Here is a 23,708-nt window from a genome sequence, read left to right as displayed (position 1 = left end):
TCTGTTTAATAAATTAGGCATTTTAGGCTTGGGTTTTATGTATTTTACCCCTCTGTAGTTTAATGATTAGCTTGATAAATTGATGATTGGTTGTATTTAAATTGATTAAATTGGATCTTATATTGTATTAATTAATTAATCAATTATTAGATGTTAATACGGTGGGGGTGGGGAGGTTTTGAGGTAGGGTAATTTATGACTGACCTATATAATTTTTTCCCCCAACCTAATTTTTATTTTCCCACTGATTAATTGAGCTATTGATTTTCTAATCAAATTCTGATTGTACTGTTTATTAACCAATCCAATTGGTTATTGTTGCAACAGGGTGGGTAAATTAGATAGTTAGAGGAGGCAACAGGGTACTTAGTCTAGACAGGGTCTACGATGAGCTGTGTAGGTTTTATGATTTGGATAGTTATGGTTTCTGCTGGTTGTTGGAGAGCACTGTGGTTGACAGCACCGATTAAGGGGGGCAATGCAATGGTCGCAGATAGGTTGTCCTCATCTGAGTTCTCGGGCGCCGAGTCGGGGAGCATGAGATGGGATGCTGCCAGTGGTCAGTCATGGTGGGAGGCCTCGTGGGCGATGGTGAGCTGGAGGGCCTCATCGAGTTTGATGTCAGATGTGCTGATTATCTTTCGGCAAAGCTTCAAGTCACTGATTCCCCAGGCGAGCTGGGTCAAGAGGTTCTCCTCCACCTTGGAGAAGTCGCACTCCATGGTGTGTTGGCACAGCACAGTCATGAAGGCTGCGGCCATCTTGCCGGGCTTCTGGATGTGCCCCTGGAATTCCATTTACTTGGCCAGCGTCATTGGCTTGGGCGTGAGGTACCTGGTCAGGGCTTCTATGATCTCCTCGTACGCGCACTCGAAGATAGCCTTCAGGGCCAGGAGGCTCTTCACGAGCCAGATGGTGTTTACTCCACAAAAGCTGAGGAGAAGAGCCCTTCTCTTGCCCGCATCAGTTACCTCATGGAAGGCAAAGTGGCAGGTCAGCTGGTCTGCCCATGAATCCCAGAGCTCGGGATGAGTGGGGTTGAAAACCTCAAGGTGTCCTAGAGCTGAGGCCATGGCTCTAGCACAGAGCGGGGGGAGGGAGCGGTGTTCAGTGATGCCGGGCGCAGTACGGTGCTGCTCGAGAGCAGTGCAGGGTGCGGCGGCATTTTCGGGAACGATGCTCGGTGCTGCGCTGGAAGGTGAGCCTGGCCTGCTCATCGGGATCCCACCTTCGTCGCCACTGTAAAGTACTGTGTTCGCCGCATGGAGGACTCAGACTATGACATGCGTTCAGACGTGTTTATTGTACTTCACAACAAGACAAGGCCAACTATATACACTCTACCCGGCACACCTATGCTCCCATTGGAGGGTTTGAATTTCCTGCCAAGGGTGCTATTGGTGGACTCGATGTGGACTAGGATCCTAGGTCCCCTTTGTGTTTGGGAGCCAAGCTCCTGCTTTAGCTGTGAACCCCTGGTGGCAGTCCGCATACATAACAGGTCTATTACAACTCTGCCTCAGGGCAAACCAAATAGTAGGGAATTGGCCATTGACTGTGAGGCATTTGCAAGCTATTTCACATATAAGATCATGACACTCCGTCAGGACCTCCCAGCCACAAATGAGACCGTAAAAGAACTGGAGGCCCCTTGTCTGTCTTCTGGTCTGCTATTGGACCACTCTGATCAATTCTCTTGGGAGGAAGTTGACAGGATCCTGGCAGCAGTGAGACCTACTACCTGCCTCCTTGACCCATGCCCTTTCTGGCTAGTTAAATCTTGCGGGGAGAGCATTCGGGCTCCTCTGGGAGAAATTATCAACTTGTCCCTTTCTATCAGGACTTTCCCAGAGGCTTTGAAGGAGGCAGTGGTCTGTCCGCTCTTGAAAAAGCCATCACTGGACCCGATGGTCCTGACCAACTACCACTCAGTATCGAATTTACCGTTCCTGGGTAAGGTGGTTGAGAGAGCGGTGGCCGAACAACTCCAGGTTTTCCTGGATGATGCTTCCGTCCTTGACTCCTTCCAGTCTGGCTTCCGCCCTGGCTACAGGACGGAGTCAGCTCTGGTTGCCCTTACAGATAACCTCCGTAGGCACCTGGACCAAGGTGGGTCAGCACTGCTGTTGTTATTAGACCTGATGGCAGTGTTTGACATGGTCGACTACAATCTTATGACCCACTGCCTCTCTGATGTAGGAGTTGAAGGGACTGCCTTAAAATGATTCTCTTCCTTTCTCCATGGTCGGGGACAGAGGGTGGCGCTTGGTGTGAGGGTTTCCCCATGGTATCTGCTAAAATGTGGAGTGCCGCAGGGGGCCATCCTCTCGCTAATGTTGTTTAACATCTATATGTGCCCCATCGCCCAGTTAGTCCGGAGTTATGGGCTGGGCTGTCACCAATATGCTGGTGACACCCAGCTCTATCTGTTAATGGACAGCCATCCGTCTTGCTGGGTGAGGCCTTGGAAGCTGTGTCTGGATGGTTGCGGCAGATTTGGCTGAAGTGAAATCCATCGAAGATGGAGGTCCTGTACCTGGGTTGAGGAGACATAGATGTGGGCACCAGGCTTTCTACACTGGAAAGGGGACCTTTGGAACCAGCCCGAACAGTGAGGAGCCTGGGAGTAACACTGGATGCCTCTTTGTCTATGGAGGCCCAGGTTGCTGCAGTTGCCAGATCTGCATTCTTCCATCTTAGGCAGATCAGGCTACTGAAGCCATATCTTTCCCCCCAAGACCTAGCTACAGTGATCCATGCAATAGTCACCTCCAGGCTAGATTACTGCAATTCGCTCTATGCAGGCTTACCCCTGAGACTGACCCGGAAAATACAGCTGGTACAAAATGCGGGGGCACGCCTGCTGACGTCAACGCCTGTGTGGGTTCACGTTTGGCATGTGCTTTGCCAGCTGCATTGGTTACCAGTTGAGTACTGGATCTGCTTCAAGGTGCTGGTAATAACCTTCAAAGCCATATATGGCCTGGGACCAACATATCTAAGGGACCGCCTCTTCCCATATACAACTCGAAGAGCTTTATGCTCGAGTAATCAACATCTCCCGGTGGTCTCTGGCCAAAAAGACATCCGTCTAGCCTCAACCAGGGCCAGGGTCTTTTCTGCCCTGGCCCCCCACCCTGTGGAATATGCTCCCATTGAGATCAGGGCCCTGCGGGATCTAACTCATGTCTGCAGGGCCTGCAAGATGAAGCTGTTCCACCAGGCTTTTGGTTGAGGCAGTGGGCGTCCACATATGGACTCCCCGAGGTTGCTGTCTCCTACCTACTGGCCACCCATCTACCAGTAACCGGCCATATCCATCAGTACTAGTGGGTCGGAATCTTCACCAGCAGCTATAACTACTGATTTTAAATGTTTAATGTAAATGTTTTATTGTGTTTTAAACCTTACTGTATTATTTAAGATGATGTGACCCGCCCTGAGCCCGCTTGCGGGACGGGTGCGATACAAATATAATAAATAAATTAATAATAAAGACAGGGGGGAAGCATCATAGAAAGTTTTGAGACTCAGCCCCTAATAAATGGGGTGGGGGGGAATATTAAAAATAAGTGATTTTTTTGTGTGTGATGGCACAGGCATTGGGTGAGGGGGGAGAGGAAAAATAAACTGCTACGCCTCCCCCAACCACACCCTCTAAGCTGTGGAGTCTTGTGAGCAAAAATTCTACTTTGTGAGCTACTGGCATTAAAGTTGTGAGTGAGTGATTTGGCTACTGCATAAATCAGTCTGCTCTGGAGCCATCCTTCCTGAGCTAAGACAAAAATGTGTGAGCTGGAGGCTAAAAAACTGTGAGCTAGCTCACACTAACTCAGCTTAGAGGGAACACTACCCTCAGCAATTGACTCCATGGTCTAGAGAGGCCTAAAAAGGATTCTGGAACTGATATGGGGTGGGGTGGGGTTGAGAACAGATGCAACTCCCAGTATACAGGAGTTACCTTTCCATGAAGTGCTTCCAGGCAACTAAGTGAGAATGATGTAAGCACTCAGGTACACTGTGTTCTCCATGTGGTGTGATATTTGTGGGAAACAGACATAAGATTTGCCCACTAGTGTTGCCAGCCTCCAGGTGGCACCTGGAGACATCTAGCTATTACAATTGATCTCCAGCCAATCAAGATCAGTTCCCCTGGAGAAAATGGCTGCTTTGGAGGGTGGATTCTATGGCATTATAGCCTGCTGAAGTCCCCCCCCTCCCCACCCTCCCCCAGCATCTTCCTCCAAAATCTCCAAGCATTTCCCAGCCCAGAGCTGGCAACCCTATTGCCCACAGGTAGTTTTGGCATGCATCTGTTAGCATCCAGCTGCATGGGGTGTGTCAGGGGAAGAGGGCTCTAAAAAACTGGGGGCTGTATCTAAAGGGCAGCTGGAAAAGATGGGAAGGGACTGCTGGAGGAAGGGGGGGGGAACTATCCTTTCCTAATGTTCAGTACATAATTGGCACAGATACCTCCCTTTCAACACCATATAATTTAACTTTGTTTAGACGCAACACAATAAGGATGATGAGCTCATCATAAAAAATTCTATATAAAAGAAAAGGATGATGAGCTCATCTGTCTGATACTGTTGTTTACCTCCAATTACAGTCTGCTAGATATTTGGAAAGAAACCCCATCCCTCTCCTGTGCCCATTTTGTTCCGGGCTTCAGATGAAATCCAGGGCCTCTGGGACAGGAAATCTTACAAGTCCTTCTGGATCAAGGACAACAGACACATCCCCTCCCATGTTTTGCATTCTGCAGCTGTTATTTCTCATAATACCAAAAGGTGCCAAAGCCTTTATATAGGTCAGGTCAGATGAACCTGGATTCTTTCAGTTTTCCGGCACTCAACCAACATGGAAGAACTGAGAATGGTGCTGAAGAATGAGGAGGTGGAATGAAGTTGAGCAGAAGAGGGTTAACAGGGCAGAGGGTCCAAGATGTTCATGTTGGGATGTAAGAAGAGGGGAGATGTTAGCTAGGGTTGCCAACTCTGAGTTAGGAAACTCCTGGAGGTTTGGGGTGTGGAGGGTGGGGTTTGGAGAGGGGAAGGACCTCTGTGGGATACAATGCCATAGCATCCACCCTCCAAAGCAGCCATTTTCTTCAGGGGAATCTATCCCTGTAGGCTGGAGATCAGTTGTAATTCTGGGAGATCTCCAGGCCCCACTGGGGGGGGGGTTGGCAACCCTAGATGTTACAGCAGAGCACGTAGCTGGGACTATTTGAGCACAGGGGTTTTCTGAGGAGATGTAGACAAAATGCCTGGTCAAGTGGTCTCTATAGAACAAATCTGAAGATAATTTTCAGCTTCAGGGGCCATGGCTGACTGGCAGGGCACTCAGTTTGCATGTAAAACATCCAAGATTCATTTTCAAATCACTTCAGGTATCTCTGCCATGGCCTGAGACCCCCCCAAAACACCTGCCAGGCAGAAATTACTTTGACTTATTGGTCTGTCTTGGCATATCAATGACCTCTGCATTTTAAAGCTTTCCCCTGTTTTAGTCTTCCTGCTACTGTTGTTCTGTTTGCTGTTGGTATTTGTAGTGTGTGTGGCAATGTTTTAATAGCTGCAGTGATTCCTGCCCCCACCCATAAGTTGCCTTGTAGATATTCATATGGAAATGTGTAGTAAAAATGCTTCAGATAAATGCATATATAAGGCTGTTCTTTGTTAATCTGTGTTAATGACTAGTTTATTGTAGAACGTTCAGTGGGCCCTTCCAGAAGAAGTTTTACTCATGCTGTGCCACATCAAATGATATCAGAAAAAGGCTATGCCAGCTGTGTGTGTGGGGAAACAGATTTTTTAAAAAGATTGTTGGAGATATGTTCTTTCAGTGGAGGGGAAAGTTGCCTAATCTACTTTAAAAAATGGGGAAAGCGGTTCATAATAACACTGGTAATAAGGACTTTGAATGGGCCTCATAGTGATGTCATGAAAAGGTTTCCAGGCTGGGAGACTGAGGGGAGGGCAAAGTCATGGGGGGTGGCCATCAGGTTTATGGTGTGACATTTCTGGAAAACCCTAGAAGTGAGGTTGTGCCTAATTGCTCGAAACTCTATGGTAAAACAATAGTTTTTGGTGATGCATAGAGAGGACTGATGTTACTTCCAGTGTTTCCCTGGAAGTGACATCACACCACAGGTTGGATGCCCATTTTTAATTCACCACCACCACAACTCAGAGCAGTGGCAGAAAAGGGATACCCCACCCCACCAGGGTACTGACAACCATATGTCATCGGTGCCATTTAATAGATACCTATAACCTAGCACACAACCTTGTGTGATGCAGAAGGAGTGATGGCACAGAATGTGCTTTATTTGCAGATAATCTCAGATTCAATTCCTCTTCTCAGCAGGTGCCTGGAAAGACCTTTCTCTAGCCCTGTCCACGTGTTACAGGGAACTCATGTACATTCTGCATATATGAATGTGTATCAGTATTTGGATAGGAGACCACCAAGGAAGCCCAAGGTCACTATGAAGAGGCAGGCAATGGCAAACCACCTCTGAAGTCTCTTGCCTTGAAAATCCCTACAGAGTTGTCATAAATTGGCTGCAAATTGAAGGCAATGTCTGTCTGTCTGTCTAATCTATCATCTCCATTTTTAAGAAACCCAAGTCATGTTCACTTTGCAATGGACCCTGGGAACCAGTACCTGGATAAATGTGGAATTTGTATCAAATGTGCAGCTGTATGTGTGTGGAATATACCAGGAGAATAGTTCAACACATGGACTGTACAAGCATTCACTGTAACTTGTGAACAGGGCTCCTGCCTGAAGTCTTTGAGCTTTACTGCCAGTCAGTGCAGACAATACTTAGCTAGATGGTGTTGCCAGAGGCACTGCCTTTACTCTCAGGTAGGCCCAATAGCAAGGGCACCCCACTTTCTAACCTGACCCAGAGACCCACAAAACTCAGGCCAAGGAAGGCACTCCTGGTTCGGAAACCCAGAGCTAGCCACAGCTCTGAAAAAGGGGTCTCCATTTTCTGGTGACAGGAAACCTCAAAGCAAGCCTCCAGTCTTCCCCCTCTACCCAGAGAAAGATGCTTATGGAATGACAATGAGTTCTACCAAGTGAAGTATCTACATAGTTTGCATAGAAGATTTTTACATAGAAGAAAATGCCTCCTCTCCAGTGAAGCAAAGATCTATTGCAATCTCTAAATATTTAACTATTTTTCCAATTTTTCCAACATATTCGACTATCAACCTATGGGGGGGGGCAGAGGGATTAGAGTCTGCCTGGTCAGCCCCCATGCCCTGCAGTTCATTTGCCTCACTGGGATGATGTGCTTTGCTTCTGCCACTCTGTTTGTTGCCTGCCTGCCCTCTGTCTGTCTGTCTGTGCCTTCTCTGCCCTTCTCCCCCTCCTCCTTGCCGTCTGCTCATTTCAGCAAGCCAACCAGGGAGCCAGAGACAGCTCCACAGCCTGCCTCCATCACTGTCTTTGGGAGCAAGAGATGAACACAGGAACTATTTTAAAGTTCATGTGTAAAAACAGCTATTGCCACCTATGGGATTTAAGATGCCTATGTTTAAAAAAGGGAAATAAAAATTGCAAAAAAGTTTATATATACACCCAAATAAAATTATTACAGTAGGAAAAAATATCATCATCAACACCGATGATAGATCAAGATGGGTGGCCATGTTTGTCTGTAGCAATAGAAAAGAGCAGAGACTCACGAAAGCTCACAACCTGCCACAAATTTTGTTAGTCTTTAGAAGAAGAAGAAGAGATTGGATTTATACCCTGCCCTTCACAACCCAAAGGTGTCTCAGAGCGGCTTACAAACTCCTTTCCCTTCCCCTCCCCACAACAGACGCCCTGTGAGGTGGGTGGGGCTGAGAGAGCTCTTCACAGAGACTGCTCTTTTTCAAGAACAGCTCTGACATAGCTACGGCTTGCCCAAGGTCATCCAGCCAGGTGCAAGTGGGGGAGTGGGGAATCAAACCCGGTTCTCCCAGAGTAGAGTCCACGCACTTAACCACTACACCAAACTGGCTCTCTTTAAGATGCTGCCGCACTCTTGCTCTTTTCTAAAACGGATGAGAAAGGGGATGAAAACAAGCTATTTTTCCCTGAGAAGTAAGCTTGTGTCTTGACCATAAAATTTCAGAATCTAGGTCTAGTCTGACATGATTAATGGTCCTCCATAATCCCAAGAAAAAAGGGAAAACATTACTCTTCCAATATACTAACAAAGGGAGTACACAAGTGAAAGTGTGAAAATATTCAATAAATTCAACTGATACCCACAAAATTTTTAAAAATGAGATTGTAATGATGAATGCACAAACAGAAAAAACACTCATTACATCCAGTATCTCACTATTCATGCAGTGTCTCAACATGAAAACAATACATCAAAGAATATAAGTACAATGGCATAAATATACCTCTGCAATAGGATCTTAAACAGAAGGAATAGAATAAGACAGAATGGAACAAAATGGAATGGAATGGAATGGCATTTGCTAGCAAGTCATAAGAACTTAAGAACATAAGAGAAGCCAATGTTGGATCAGGCCAATGGCCAATCCAGTCCAACACTCTGTCACACAGTGGCCAAAAATACCAGGTGCCATCAGGAGGTCCAGCAGTGGGGCCAGGACACTAGAAGCCCTCCCACTGTTGCCCCCCTCCAAGCACCAAGGTTACAGAGCATCACTTGCCCCAGACGGAGAGTTCCTATTCATACCTTGTGGCTAACAGCTACTGATGGACCTCTGCTCCATATGGTTATCTAATTCTCTCTTTAAGCTGTTCATGCTTGTAGCTGCCGCCACCTCCTGTGGCAGTGAATTCCATGTGTTAATCACTCTTTGGGTGAAGAAGTACTTCCTTTTATCATTTAGATGCACAATCTTATTAGACCCAGAATATATTCTTCTCTCTCGCTTCTGTCTCATGATTACCAGTTCCCTGTGTTAAAAAACCTCTTGATAATGAGAGCACCAGTAAATACATGACTGTGAATATTCAGTTCCACACTTTGTCTCCAGAAATTCAAGATCTGAGCTCCATATATCCCTCTTTGCCAACCTCTAGGTGGGGCCTGGATCAGTGTTCCCTGTAAGCTGAGTTAGTGTGAGCTAGGTCACAGTTTTTTAGCCTCCAGCTCACACATTTTTGTCTTAGCTCAGGAAGGGTGGCTCCAGAGCAAACTAATTTGTGCAGTAGCCAAATCGCTCGCTCACAACTTTAATGCCAGTAGCTCACAAAGTAGAATTTTTGCTCACAAGACTCCACAGCTTAGAGGGAACATTGGCCTGGATATCTCCTGGAATTACAACTGATCTCCAAACTACAGAGATCAGTGCCCCTGGAGAAAATGGCTGCTTTGGAGGATGGACTCTATGGCATCATACCCCACTGAGGATCCTCCCGTCACCAAACCCTGTTCTCCCAGGATCCACCACTAAATTTCCAGGAATTTCCCAAGCTGGAGTTGGCAGACCTACTCCATACAGAAAGCTAGATGTAAGGAAGAAAGTTCTACCTTAGCCTTCTCCTTGACATGATAATTTTTTCTGGGAGGGGAATGTTTTGCATGGAGGAGTGTTCTTTCATGTGAGCCCTTACCTGTGGGCTGCAGTACAGTTTGAACATAGATTTACTTCCTCATCCATTATTTGTTTGAGGCCTATGCCCCACGGAATTCAAGGTCATAGAGCAGACAATGGCTGAAATTTTTGCATGAAAAAAATAGCACATTTTGTTTTAAAAACCAAATCTTGCTCTACAGTGTAAAATTATAAGAAACTGGCTGAGTGAGATACCCAAATATTGAATTTCTTTGAATTTTATTTAGCCATCTGTTGTTCAGAAAAATGTGTCCCTGGTGAAGAAAAGTGCACAAGTGAGAAAGTGGCCAGCAGAACAGCTGCCACATCTCATGTCACCTAGTGCTAGCAGAGCCATTGCATAAACAGTCTGACATCTGTCTCCATTTGCTTTCACTCTTCTGTGAGAAAACAGATAACACCCACTAATTCCATAATTTCATTAGTGCCACTGAGAGAGACACCAAAAAACCCCTTTCTACCTTCTTTCTCATTTGCTGTGTAGCATCCACACATCTTCTGCTCAAACCTGATTTTTGTTGAGGAGGTTTTCTTGGCACTTAAACTCCAGCATCAGATCACTGGGGGGGGGGGGATTCTCCCATAGGTAGCACATTGTGTGTGCATGTGGAATACTTATTCCACACACTTATTGGACACTGAATGATTGGCTCAAGGAGACATCTTTGTTTACTTTTTTATTGGGCATTTAATGTTCTCAAGTGGAGGCACAAAATAAAATTAAAATATGATAAACTCAATTGACATAGGCACAATGAAAGAAGAGACAAGCAACCAAAACCATAACCAAAAGCAGATGTATTATCCTCCAACACCCTGAATAAATAGACCAGTCTTTAAGGCCCTCTCAAAAGGGCCAATGTCTTAGATCTGGTAGACCAAGCTGCTTCTATAGCGTGGGACCACTATTAAAATGTCCATTCAGCAACAGCTACCAATTTTCTTTAAGGCAGGACCCCTAAAAGATTCTCAGTGCTAGATCCCAGTGAGTGGGAATGTGCCTATGATAAAAGATCCTCCTTCAGATATCCTGAACCAAGACTGTTTGACCATTGGCTGATCTTGAAAATTTCAGGAGCCTCTACACAATGTCCTGTTTTGAACAAAGTGATGATGTGGTACAAACTGAAACACTAACATAAGAAGATAAGAAGAGCCCTGCTGGATCAGACCAGTGGTTCATCTAGTCCAGTATCCTGTATCACATAGAGGCCAACCACTTCCTCTGAAAGGCCAACAATAGGGCACAGAGACCTTCCCCTGATGTTCCCTCCTGGCTCTGGGATTCAGAGGTTTTGTGCCTCTGAATGTAGAGATCCAGAAGAGTTAGCTGTGTTGGTCTGCTGCAGCAAAATAGTAAGAAGCCCTGTAGCACCTTTAAGACTAACAAACTTTATTGCAGCATAAGCTTTTGAGAAACACAGCATCTGATTAAGAAAGCTGTGTTTCTCGAAAGCTTATACTATAATAAAGTTTGTCTTAAAGGTGTTATTGGGCTTTTTAATATTCTGAATGTAGAGGTTCCCCTCAGTCATCATGGCTAGTAGCCATCGATAGACCTGTCCTCCATGAAACTATCTAATCCCCTTTTAAAGCTGTTTATTCTTGTGGCCATCACTACATCTTCTGGCAGTGAATTCTACATTTTAATCACTCTCTGTATAAAGTAGTATTTCCTTGAACCTACTGTCCATCAGCTTCCCTGGATGCTCTAGAGTTCTTGTATTTTGGGAGAGGGAGAAAAAAGTTCCCTATGTCAACTCTCTCTATCCCATGTATAATTTTATAAACCTCTATCATGTCCTCCCTTAGTCGTCTCTTTTCGAGTCTCAGGCTCTTCAGCCTTTCCTCATAGGGAAGGTGCTCCAGCTTCCTAATCATCTTGGTTGCCCTCCTCTGTACTTTTTCCAGCTCTGCCATGGTTGTTGGGGTTTTTTTTTAGATACAGTGACCAGAACTGTACACAGTGTTCCAAATGAGGCTGCACCATGTATACAGGGCTGTCTTTTGCATGTGCTATGATCTAGTTGGAAAATGCCATGGATTTATTATGGTTTCTACCTATTTAAAAAGATTAAAGAGCAGGGAAAGCAGTAAGAAACTATTCCCCTCTGTTTTTGACTGAACTCTAACTGCATGTGCACCTGGGTAACCATGGAAATGATGGAAGTTGTGCATTTGTCACTATCTCCTTCACGGCATGCAGTCCTTTACATCTACATTTAGTTTTTCAGTCCTACATAATTATGTTTCGAAATGCTGTTTAAGTAATTAGTCACAGCCACTCATTCCCACTATTTTGTTGGCTCCCCCACTGATACCCATAAGGCTTATTGTAGTATAACGTCTTGGAGATGCTCAGATATTGAGCACCACAAACGAATGAGTTTTTATGAGACAGGACTCCCACTGGAGGGTCATTTGCTAACAGGAACCTCTAATCTCTCATGTGCCTCTGTTATATATCAAGTTGCAAACATCATTCTATCTCGGCCTAAAGGGGCAGTCTTGTACTCCAAAGCCCATAAAGAAATCCTATTAGTTTAACAAGAATTAGGGCTGCTTCCAGTATACAGAATTTTCCTAAAATGATGCATAAATTTCAGAGTAGCCAATGATAGACCAAAGCCTTGACTTTCTAGCATGTAATGTGCATTCAGATTCCCCCTACTTACCCATTCTCACTACTGCTGAATTTGAAATCAATCCTTACTTTATTTTGTATGTTTATGAGTGTGTTGTCATGATTGCTGCCTACTAGGTTTTGTGCCAAAATAATTCCGGAGGTCTCTCATAACAGGTAGCTTTCCTGCTGCACCTCGTTGATACTAGTAACCTCGATGACTAAAATGAAGATTCACATTCATAGGCAGCATCAGGGGAGGCCTCGACCTATATGCTGTGTTTGCTGGCCCTCCAGGGCAACCGTGTGAAACAATTCCAGTGGGCAGTAGTGTTGGTCTGCAGTTATACAGCCAGATTCGAGTCCAGTAGCATCTTAGAGACAAACAGGATTTTTGGGGTATAAACTTCCAAGAGTCAAAGCTCCCTTTGCCAGACACCTCCATGAAACAGGATGTTGGACCTGATGGACTACTGTTCTGAACCTAGCAGGGCATTTCTTATGCTTTACGTTCATAGTGATTAAACAACAGTATTTTCAGACCCAAACCTATTTCAGTTTTTAAGATTTGTATTGGAATCATACCATGGTTCTGGTCTGTCTCTGTGTCAGTTCTTTTTGCACATTTCTTGATGTGAGGGAAGTCCGGTGGGAATTGACAGGTTAGACGGATTTATATAACATTTAATTTCCCAAATGCCGTTCACTTCTGCATGCATAGCTACACTCCTATGAATAAGATATTATTCAGTCTTTTGAGATGGGGGAAATGATGGATTGTCCAAAGCCACAATCTACGTGCACGGCGAGACTCAGAAACAAGTTTCCAAGATACAAATCCAATATTCTAACCACTGGACCACATCAGGCTGCTTCATATATAACTTCCCCATTCTCCCTCTCCATAAGAACCATCCTGCTTTGGTCTCAGGTTGCGGTCTGGAGCCTCTAGATATTCATTGCGCCCAATAGCTGCCAGCACCCAAAGCATGAGGGTCTACAATCCAATGCCCACTTCCTTGGGAGTAGATCCCATTGAACCCAGCAGGACACAGTAGTCTTCTGGCATGCCTAGCTCTGGACTGCACAAAGAAGCTGGAGATTAGGATCAGAGTCTTCCTTTACAAGATCTAAATATTTTGCACTTCCAAGGATTCAATGCACTTGCATGCAAATAAAAACGTTCTGTTCCTTCCTTTATTAGTGGTTGTGTATGCCTCATTATGCGGAATGCTGAAGATACTTTCTAGTAGCAAGAGCTGAGTATGGTCTAAAAGCAAGACAAGGCTGTACATATTGAGCTCAGGATATAGCACTCAGCCAAGCCAATTTACTGGTAAATGCCACCATTTCCCCACTTGCAATGTGTGCTGAGTTGGATGCATCACACAGGCACAGAGGGAGGTTAATAGGTTTTGGAGCCATCTCCTACTTGCTTTTATCTGATGCAAGTGCTCAAAACACTGGAAATATGACTACTGGCTATTACACATTGGCACAGAAACAGCTTTTGATGTCCACAGTCATGGTGTCCCCTTCCAGTAATCAACTGCAAAAGACATTAACTACAGCTCTCAGGCACCACACTTTTCAATGTGCAGGACTATGTATAAGGAATTCTTAGAACCAATTTCTAACCTTGCTGCTACAGCTGGAATTGAATGGGAAAATAGTAGGATGCCTTTTAATTACGTACCGATTAAAGAAGTGCAGAATGCTCTGATTAAAACATTTACATTGAGGGCCAAACTACATGTTACATTGTTTTTGTTTTTTTGAGGGGGGACTCCCCTTGTTCTGTCAAATCAGTTTTCCAAAGACAGAGCTCCCAGCAGTTTTTGAAACTTAATTTGCAGGCCCATGTGGTCCCCTATGCAGATTGGGACCACAGAGGGCAAAGAGAGCAGCTTTAAGCTTCCCCATCCCCCGTGTAGCTTTCCTGGCTGGCTGTTTGCCCTGTTAGGGAAACTTGTACTGATTGAGATGCTGTAGGGTTGCCAGGACCCCCTTGGCCACCAGCCGGGGATGGGGGTAGAGTTGCCAGAACCAGGGTAGGAAACTCCTGGAGATTTGGGGATGGAGCCTAGGGAGGACAGGGACCTCAGTGGGGTACAATGCCACAGAGTCCAGCCTCCAAAGCATCCATTGTCTCCAAGGGAACTGATCTCTGTAGTCCGGAGATGAGCTGTAATTCAGGGGATCCCCAGGTCCCACCTGGAGGCTGCTAATGATCTGTACATTTCCCCATTGGGGGAAATAGCAGCTCTCCAGGGCTATTCCATGTCAGAAAACAATGTGAGGGGAAATCTTAAGCCTCCTTTCCCTGCACACACAATCCACACATCTGAGAATTAGGTTTCAGCACAGAACTCCCAGTTCATGTTTGGTTTGACTGAATCCAGGTAGATCCAGGAACAGTGGGACATTTAGTTAGAAGAAAGAACAGGAACTGAAAAGCTACCATGTTATGAGAGGTGGTGCAGTGTAGTGGGTAAAAAAGTAATTTGGGAGGCCGCCAGTTCAAACATTATCTCAGCCCTAAAATCACTGCATGGCCTTTAGCAAGACACTTTCTCTTTGCCTCAACCCACGCTTCTATCATGCTAGGATAATAATACTGGCCGCTGTTAACAGTGCTGCCAACACTGAAACATTACTTATGACAAACTGGAATTCTTATTATTTCTTATTAATATTGATCGTTTAATTAGAATGTTCCTAGTGATATTCTAATGGATTAAGGCTGACAGATGAGTGTATCTTTAAATAATCATATATTTAAAAACCCAGCAAGCAGATTGCAGTTGGTCAAATTTACTAGAATTTTCAAAAGGGAAGAGCCGGGGTGACATTGCTGCATGTTGATGTTTTAAATACAATCTGTCATGCAGGGAAACTTCCAAAGATCTAGCCCCCAAAACATATTGATGCTAACAGGATGGCTGCATGCATTGTGCTCTGCAGTGGACCCCACCCTCTCCATGCTTGCTTGTGCTGGATGCAGCATCCTTGCATCGGCATCCCCAGTTGGAGGAATGGAAGACCCAGGTCAGTGTTTGGGACCTGAGGGGGAACACCGGAGTCGGGTCCTGGGTCTGTAGGGTGCCAGCTGGGTGCAGCATAGCCCTCCAGGGCACGACTTTTAGGCTAGGGAGCTTGGCAGTGGCCTCAGATAACGCAGGAGGAGGGGGGCTGGCAGACACCAGAGTCCCTCAGTCCTGCTCATGGATTCCCTGTTGCTCTCTCACACCTTCTGGGTCTCTCCCACACTCTTCCTCCCTGGCCAGCCTTGAGTTCCCTGATTAAGTCTTCCCCTTCAAGGCAAGGCCCCGTCAAGCCATCCAATCCCTCTCCTTCCCCATAAGGAAAGTCCCTCCTATAATCCAGTTGTGAGCCTGGGAGACACCAGTGAGGCCTCTCTGAGCAGCGAGACATGCTTTTCTGTTTTTTCTGTTGACAACCGTTTGGCCCCCTTCAAGGTTTGTGAGTGCAGGGGTGGGGCTGGGACTTCCCCTTCCCTGACAACCTGTAAGGATTCCAAGTACAGCAGTGTTACCAATATGTTTGTTTCCCTGTTTGTTCCAAGTGCTCCTTTTTGTGCAAATTGCCCTCTTTCAAGTTCCCATCAACCAAGTCCATCTTATATGTTCTAAGTGTGCATGAGATCCAGCCAGACAGGTGTAGACCTGTGCCATGTGTCCTATCACCTTTTTTAAAAAAAGATTTATTAATGATTTTTACATTACAAAGAGAAAAACAAAGCTGCAGTATACAAATCAAATTTTAAAGTTTACATGTAAACATGTTAACTTTGTACCATCTGTCACGACCCCCTCGCCCTAGGGCCTCTCTGCCAACACCCTTTCCAAGGGCTGTCATAGAGACTCGGGCTATATATCACTCTCCTCGGGGTCAGTTCAAACAGCACAGTAATAAAGGTATGTAAAACAATTCAATTGCTTTTTGTTTAGTAGCCGAACACCTTCAAAGGCATAGTTCATGGGCTAGAGACTCCGTCCATTATAGAAATACTAGCAGTAAAGCCCGTTGTGGAAATAAATACAACGAGATCTAGAAAGAGGCTCTGGGGCAGTGCTCTGGCTTTGGGCAAACAGTGTCATTTTGCTGTGGTGACCTCAGCAGGGTATAATGGCAGAGTCCACTGTTTTCTCCAGAGGAACTGATCTCTGCTCCCTGAAGAGCAGTTGTAATTTTGAGTGATCTGTAGCCCTCACCTGGAAATTGGCAACAATTGTCTGCGTAACTTGAGCTGATGCACGGATATCTGACGCAGCTTTCAGCCTTATACCTGGCCTTTCTGGCTTGCTGTCTTAGTCTGAGTTATTCCCCTTAAATAGTGGCTCAACTGTCAAACAAAGTGCTACCCAGCACGTGGTGACTCTAGATCATGAACTGTCAAGATCTTGGCAAGTCACAATTAAAGTTGACAGTTCACAGCTGTATGGAATGTTACAACTGATTATAGGCAACAGGTGTTTGCTGTCAAAAGTTACCCTTTTTCATACACATGGTTCTGCTACAACTTACTGCTACCTTATCAATGCAAACACTTACAAGCCAACAGGCCTGTTATGTGACACCATCTTTTTTGGAAAGCTTTCCATATGTCCTATCACCTGAGGCATGCAGCATTATGCCAGCATATCTCCCTGTGACATCAGCCCAAGGTCTTATTTTTCATCCTAAGCAGTTCCAGGATGGCTTTAGGATTGCACCCCATAGCTCATTAACTTGAGGATAGACCCCAATTTTCCATGTTTGTAGCAAAATGCTTCATGCTCCTGACCCACTTTGAAACCATTAAATGCATTTTAACACCTTCCTTTCACCTACCCCCATCAGCAGGAACAAAAAACACATCCCTGAACTTGCTTCTCTTAAAAAAGGGGAATCACATCAGTTAGAAGCTGCCAATAGGCATTCACATACCCAGCCAGGAGGCAAATGGTATGTTCTGTCCAGAACTGAGCCCAGTTCTGGTGCAGATGAAGCTAGGAAGAAAGAGGCTCTGTGACATCAGCCTTGAAAATGTGAACTCATGCAGATTTTTTGGTATTCTGTACAGTTGCTGCTCCCATTGCTCATATAAGCATTGGCTGAGCACGATTTATGACTCAGCCGAACTCCCAAGAGCCTTGGTGGACTTTCAGGATCAGAAGAGTGACTCAGCAGCCATGCCATCCCTTTTCAGCAGCAGCCTCCTGTATAATGATAAATGGAAAAAGTACATCCCTCCTTAAAGGGTATATGGTTGACTCCTCCTTCGTGTCCTCCACAAAACAAGAACAATTTGTTTGGCTTGGGTCAGCATGTATTTTTAAGCAATTGTCAGCCATTAGAGATTATAAATAAGTAGGTTAGGAATAGTTTCAGAGATTTCTATGAAAGTGAAACAGCAACAGCTACCCAGAAAAAGAAGGGAAACTGGTGGTCGGAAAAATGGATAGCCTTGGGAATTTCAGAGCCCATTGTGGAATGAGGTAAAGTACTATGAACACTCATTGGGGAGGGGAATTCCTGTTAGCCCAGCTGGCCTCAAATTTCTCTCCTGTTGTTAAGCTACCTGCTTCCTCCCAGTGTTACTCCCCCCCCAACTTTTCCCACCCTATCTTCCTGCCACTGTCCCCTCCCATCACCACTTTCTCTACCCCACCTCCTCTCTTCTTTCTGCCACCATGCTACTTTCACCCCCTTTTGCCACTTTCTTCCCACAAGTCTCCCATTTTCCCTCTGTTTTAGCTGATATGTATGCTTTGATGTATGGGGTTGCTAGATAACCAGATAATGCTGACCATGACCTTGTGAGATCTTTGGGATTTTTTTTTTGAAGTCATGATGTATGTACCTCTGCCAACATCACTCCTCTGAGTTTTTTTATTTAATTATTCAGATTTTTATGCAAACCTGGGCATTCCTCTAGGTTTGTATATACACTTCCCCATCTGTCCCTGGGCCCATTGTGCAGATTTGTTGAACCACACTGGGGACACATTCAGAATTAGATATATGACAAGTCCTACCCCATAGGCGTTACAGGATGTGGCTGGATGGCTTAGACTGAGTCGATTGAAATTGAATCCGACGAAGACAAAGGTCCTGTGCCTGAGTCGGAGCAGGATGGGGTTAGGGATCCCACTACTGGCCTTTTATTTATTTATTTATTTTTATTTATTTTGGATTAATATCCTGCCCTTCCAAACGACTCAGGGCGGCTAACATATGGCTCTTTGATGGGGTGCTGCTGGTGCCAGCACCGAGGGTCAGGAGCATATGGCTCTTTGATGGGGTGCTGCTGGTGCCAGCACCGAGGGTCAGGAGTTTGGGAGTGCTCCCGGCTGACTTCCATGGAATACCAGGGTTGTGAGGCAGAGACAGCTAATGGTGAGGCAGAGACAGGTAATCTTGCCTTAAAAACAAGTCTCACTTGCCACCTAGTGATGCATAATGCTAAAAAACTGCCAGACAATCTTAGGATCTCCTGGCTATTCTACACACAATGCCATACGATAATTACCCTGTTTCCCTGAAAATAAGACCTACCCCAAAAATAAGCCCTAGCAGGATTTCTATGCATTTGTGGTATAAGCCCTAGTGTGTCTTCTTGAGAAAAAATAAATATAAGACAGTGTCTTATTTTCGGGGAAACACGGTACTGCAATGCTCTCTACATGGGGCTGCCCTTGGCGCAACTCCGGAAGCTGTAGCTGGTGCAAAATGCAGCAGCCAGGCTGTTGATGGGCCTCTCTAAGCGAGAGCACATCCAGCCTGCGCTGAAGGCATTGCACTGGCTGCCAATAGCATACCGGATTCACTTCAAGGTGCTGTTTTTGACCTTTAAAGCCCTTTATGGTCAGCGACCTGCCTACCTGAGGGACTGCCTTTCCCCACACATTCCCCAGAGAGCACTACGGTCACGGTCGCAAAACCATTTGGCCCTCCCTGGTTCTAAGGATGCCAGGCTGGTATCGCCCTGGGCTTTTTCTTTGGCCGCTTCAACCTACTGGAATGAGCTCCGAGATGAGATCAGGGCCCTGTGGGACCTCGCCCCTGGGCTTTTTCTTTGGCCGCTTCAACCTACTGGAATGAGCTCCGAGATGAGATCAGGGCCCTGTGGGACCTCGCACAGTTCCTCAGGGCCACGAAGATGGAGCTCTTTCACCAGGCATTTAGGTAGGAGCCATGTTATCACCTATGCCTGGTGCCAGTCTATCTCCAGCCTGAGCCCACTGATAATGGATGGACCGATAAATGCACTTTATTGTAATGATACTGTCATTGTTTTGTTAATTGTTTTAAATAACTTGTCTATTTATATTAATATTTGTATTGTTGCTTACCTATTGGTTCTTCTGTAAGCTGCCCTGAGCCTGCCTACGGGGGAGGGCGGGGTATAAATTAGGAACTACCTTATCTTGACAGAGAAGAATAGGGTTGCCAAGTGTTCTTACTTTGCCCGGCGGGGGAGCCTTGCCGGGCTCCAGGAGGCTCTTGTCGGCGCGCGCGCAAGCGCCACCAGCACATCACAGGAAGTGAATGCTACGTTGCTCACATTGGGGGCGTGGCCCAGATCGTCGTGGGGAAAACCATATGGCTCCCCCCCCAACGATCTGGGCCACGCCCCCAATGTGAGCAACGTAGCATTCACTTCCTGTGATGTGCTGGTGGCGCTTGCGCGCGCGCCGACAAGGACCTCCTGGAGCCCGGCAAGGCACCCCCGCCGGGCAAAGTAAGAACACTTGGCAACCCTATTCTTCTCTGTCAAGATAAGGTAGTTCCTCTGTGATATCAAACAACCAATGGCAGCTAGAAAGTCCATGGTGTTTTTTTTAATAACTTTTTTTTTCTTTGTTGTTTTACCTTACTCAGGGATAGTTGCAGCAATCCTGTTAAGTAGGTTAGACTGAGAGGTGGTGACTTCCCAGTGGTTTAAACTTTGATTCCCCACACTGTAGCACAGCTCTGCATTCAATACGCCTGCCTGGGGTTGGTTCCATGCACTGTAGGCTATTGCATTATCATTGCACTATTGTAATCATTCACCTCCAGGACTGGTGTGGGCACACATTTCCCTTTATAATTTTTCAAGGAAAAGGGCTAGAAACCCTTACTTTATAAAAAATGAAAACTGGGAATTCAGAGATCATGTTACTGGATTGTTAGATTGTTAGTGGCATGCTTTCACATTAGCAATTGCTATTTTTAAAAAGACCTTGAAAAGCCTTTTGGTGGCACGGCAGTGGAGGAAAAGTGGTGCTGTGCTACACCTTTAGGAAGGAATCTAGTGAAGCAACATTTGAACAAACATGGATGGGTCTGCAAACAGTTGAACTGATCATTGGAAAATTGGGTCCCTGTTTGCGACTAGCAAACAGCACATGAGACAAATGAGCAGGTGTTTGAGCACTTTTTCTCTGAACCAAGTCAAAGTCTTTTTTCCAAGGCTTGCTGTGACAGACATTCTAACAACCTGTGTCCAGCACACCAGGCAATAAAAATTTAGCTTTCATTAGTACTTTGGTTGTGCCAAGGTAAAGAGCCAAAACCTAAACGCTGTTAGCTTCACAGGAAACTGGAGAGTTTATTGCTGCCAGGGGGAACTGGATGCTGGCAAAATACGGAACTGTCATGTGGCATTTAGGAATGGACTTGTTCCACATGCTCTGCACAGGCTGCTGTACTGATAACACAGCTGGTTTAGTGCGGCAAGATTGTACTCTGGGGAGTGTCTTGTTCAAGTCTCACTTAGTGATGACCTCACTAGGTAGTCTGGGAAAACAACTTATCTCAGTCTCCACCTTTGCCTTCTGCCCCCCCCCCCATGTGGGAATAACAACTACCTCACTTTAGGGCTGTTGTGAGGACTGCTGAAAGGCAAGTTACATGTTATATTCAAATGCCCATAATAAAACTCCAACCCTCTCTTTTTTTCATATTCCCAAGGAACAAAAGAATAGTGGGAAGTGGAGAGGGATGATAAACTGCTATCTTTTTCCTTCAGAAAGATGGCTACTTTACCAGCTCCAAATGAAGTTAGGGTCAAAGTAGAAGTTATAACTCTTCCTGACCTGGGTCCTACCCCAATGATCTTTCCTTGCAGTCACACAGGAGCTGCAGGGAACTGCCCTTTGAAGAACTTCAGGGGGGCAGTTCTGTTTGGGAGCATAGTGGAGTGTAGGTTTTTTTGCTTCCCTCCCTGCCATTTTCCCAAGCTGAAATGGACGCAGGGGATATTATTTGCCCCACTGTGGATCTGCGTGTGCAGTGCTTTCTGCCACACCCAACTCATTAAACATCTTAACATCTAGTCTGAATCTCACTTTCCCTTCTGTAGGAATCCATATGCATATTTGCCCTGACAGGAACACAATTGTCAGGGGAGCCTTATTTAAACTCCCTTGATTACACACAAGGTGAACTCCTGATTGGATCACCTCTTTATTGCCTGACAAAGGTTTTTTTCTTTGAGCATAGCACTAGGTGCCTTCCACCTGCACAGAGGAGAAACAGAGTTATCAACAAGCAGACAGAGCAATATTTCAGTACTTTTCTACACAAAATGCCACACCAAATACCATCAATGTAATTACCAGTTTCTGGCACCCAATCAGCATTATTCCCATGGTACAGTGTAAGAGAAAGTGAGCGGGCCAAGGAGGGGAAACAGACACACACAGAGAAGGGGGACTATTTGCCCTTCTTCCCCTTTTCTGATATGGAGGACCGGGGTGGGGGGATGGCTCAGTTCTGTTGGTCCTCTGACAGTTTCCCCCTCAGCTTAGGGCTTGGAGGTCTGAGGAAGGCTGCTTGTCAATGAAGTGGGAGAGGGAGCCAAGTGGGTGATCTAGCAGCAATTCCAGGCAATAAACTCAAAGAGGGAAAGTGATGCTGAGTTAGTGTGAGCTAGCTCACAGTTTTTAGCCTCTGGATCATGCATGTCTTAGCTCAGGAAGGATGACTCCAGAGCAAATTAATTTATGCAGTAGCCAAATCACTCACTCACAACTTCAATGCCAGTAGCTCACAAAGTTGAATTTTTGCTCACAAGACTCCACAGCTTAGAGGGAGCATTAATGCTGAGTGTGAATCTCGTAACAGAACCCAAGACACACAGTAGGCAGGAGGCACACATGCTAGTTGGCATTTAGGGACACAGCTATAGAGCAAGAGTCCAACAGAAAGGAAAAGTTGACTTTTGTGTGCTTGCCAGGAAGTGGGAAAGCCTGGGAAAATAGGGATTTGCAGTTCCAATTGGCACAAGAGAGAACCTAGGATGGAATGGAAGCATGTTGCTCCTCCAGTTGGAAAAGGAGAGGAGGGACTAAAGCTGAGAAAAGAGACCTGATTGGTCTGTTTGAATGAGAGATGGATCATGGACCTTTGCCCAGACTGCTGTCTTTATTACCCAGCAAGTTTTCGTGGCAGAGTGGGGGTCCAGACCTGGGTCTCCCAGGTCCTAGGATGACACTGTAATCACAGCACAACAATGGCACCTGCTAGGCACATGGATAAACATTTTGCTTGAACATGCTGACAGGCAGGCAGCCTTACAGAGTGGGGATGGAAGCAAATGCTGAAAGCAACAAAGTGCAGCAAGGTAAGATGTAAGAAGAGCAGTGCTTAATTTCCCTAACCACATGTTCCATTTTTGTTTAGAAATAGACTCCCCATTCCCTGCTTCTTGATAGGTGTATGGCTGGTCTCGTGTAAATACATAAGGATCCTGGGCGAAACTCTGAACAGCTGTGCAGATTTAAAATGTTGCTGGTGTCAGATTGCACTCTTGGCCTTCTGCGAAGAAAGACAAAAACCTGGAAGCGTCCCACTGAAGATACAAGCAGCTGATGAAATGTCTCTTACACCAGATGGAATAACAAACCAGGATCACAATGTAAAAACTCATAACAAGCAATCAGTGATTTATGACTACTGTATTTGATAATTAATAAAAATACAAATGGTCCTTACATATTACATAGAAAAATATCACAACTAATAATATGATCCTGTATCACAAAAAGCCTACACAAGGATGAAGCCCTCCCACTGTTGCCCCCCACCAGCATCAAGAATACAGTGCATCACTTACCCCAGACTGAGAGTTCCTATCTATACCTTGTGGCTAATAGCCACTGATGGACTTCTGCTCCGTATGTTTATCCAGTTCCCTCTTGAAGCTATCCATGCTTGTAGCCTCCACCACCTCCTGTGGCAGTGAATTCCATGCGTTAATCACTCTTTGGGTGATGAAGTACTTCCTTTTTATCCGTTCTAACCTGACTGCTCAGCAATTTCATCGCGTCCCTATGAGTTCTTGTATTGTGAGGAAGGGAGGAAAGTATTTCTTTCTCTACCTGCTCTATCCCATGCATAATCTTGTAAACCTCTATCATGTCACCCCTCAGTCGTCATTTCTCTGATCTTCTCAAACTCTCAGACAAGTAGAAGCAAGATCG

This window comes from Gekko japonicus, unplaced genomic scaffold (genome assembly GCF_001447785.1).
Source record: "Gekko japonicus isolate JY-2015 unplaced genomic scaffold, Gekko_japonicus_V1.1 scaffold2852, whole genome shotgun sequence".
NCBI lineage: Eukaryota > Metazoa > Chordata > Lepidosauria > Squamata > Gekkonidae > Gekko > Gekko japonicus.
Note: the sequence above shows the minus strand (reverse complement) of the source record.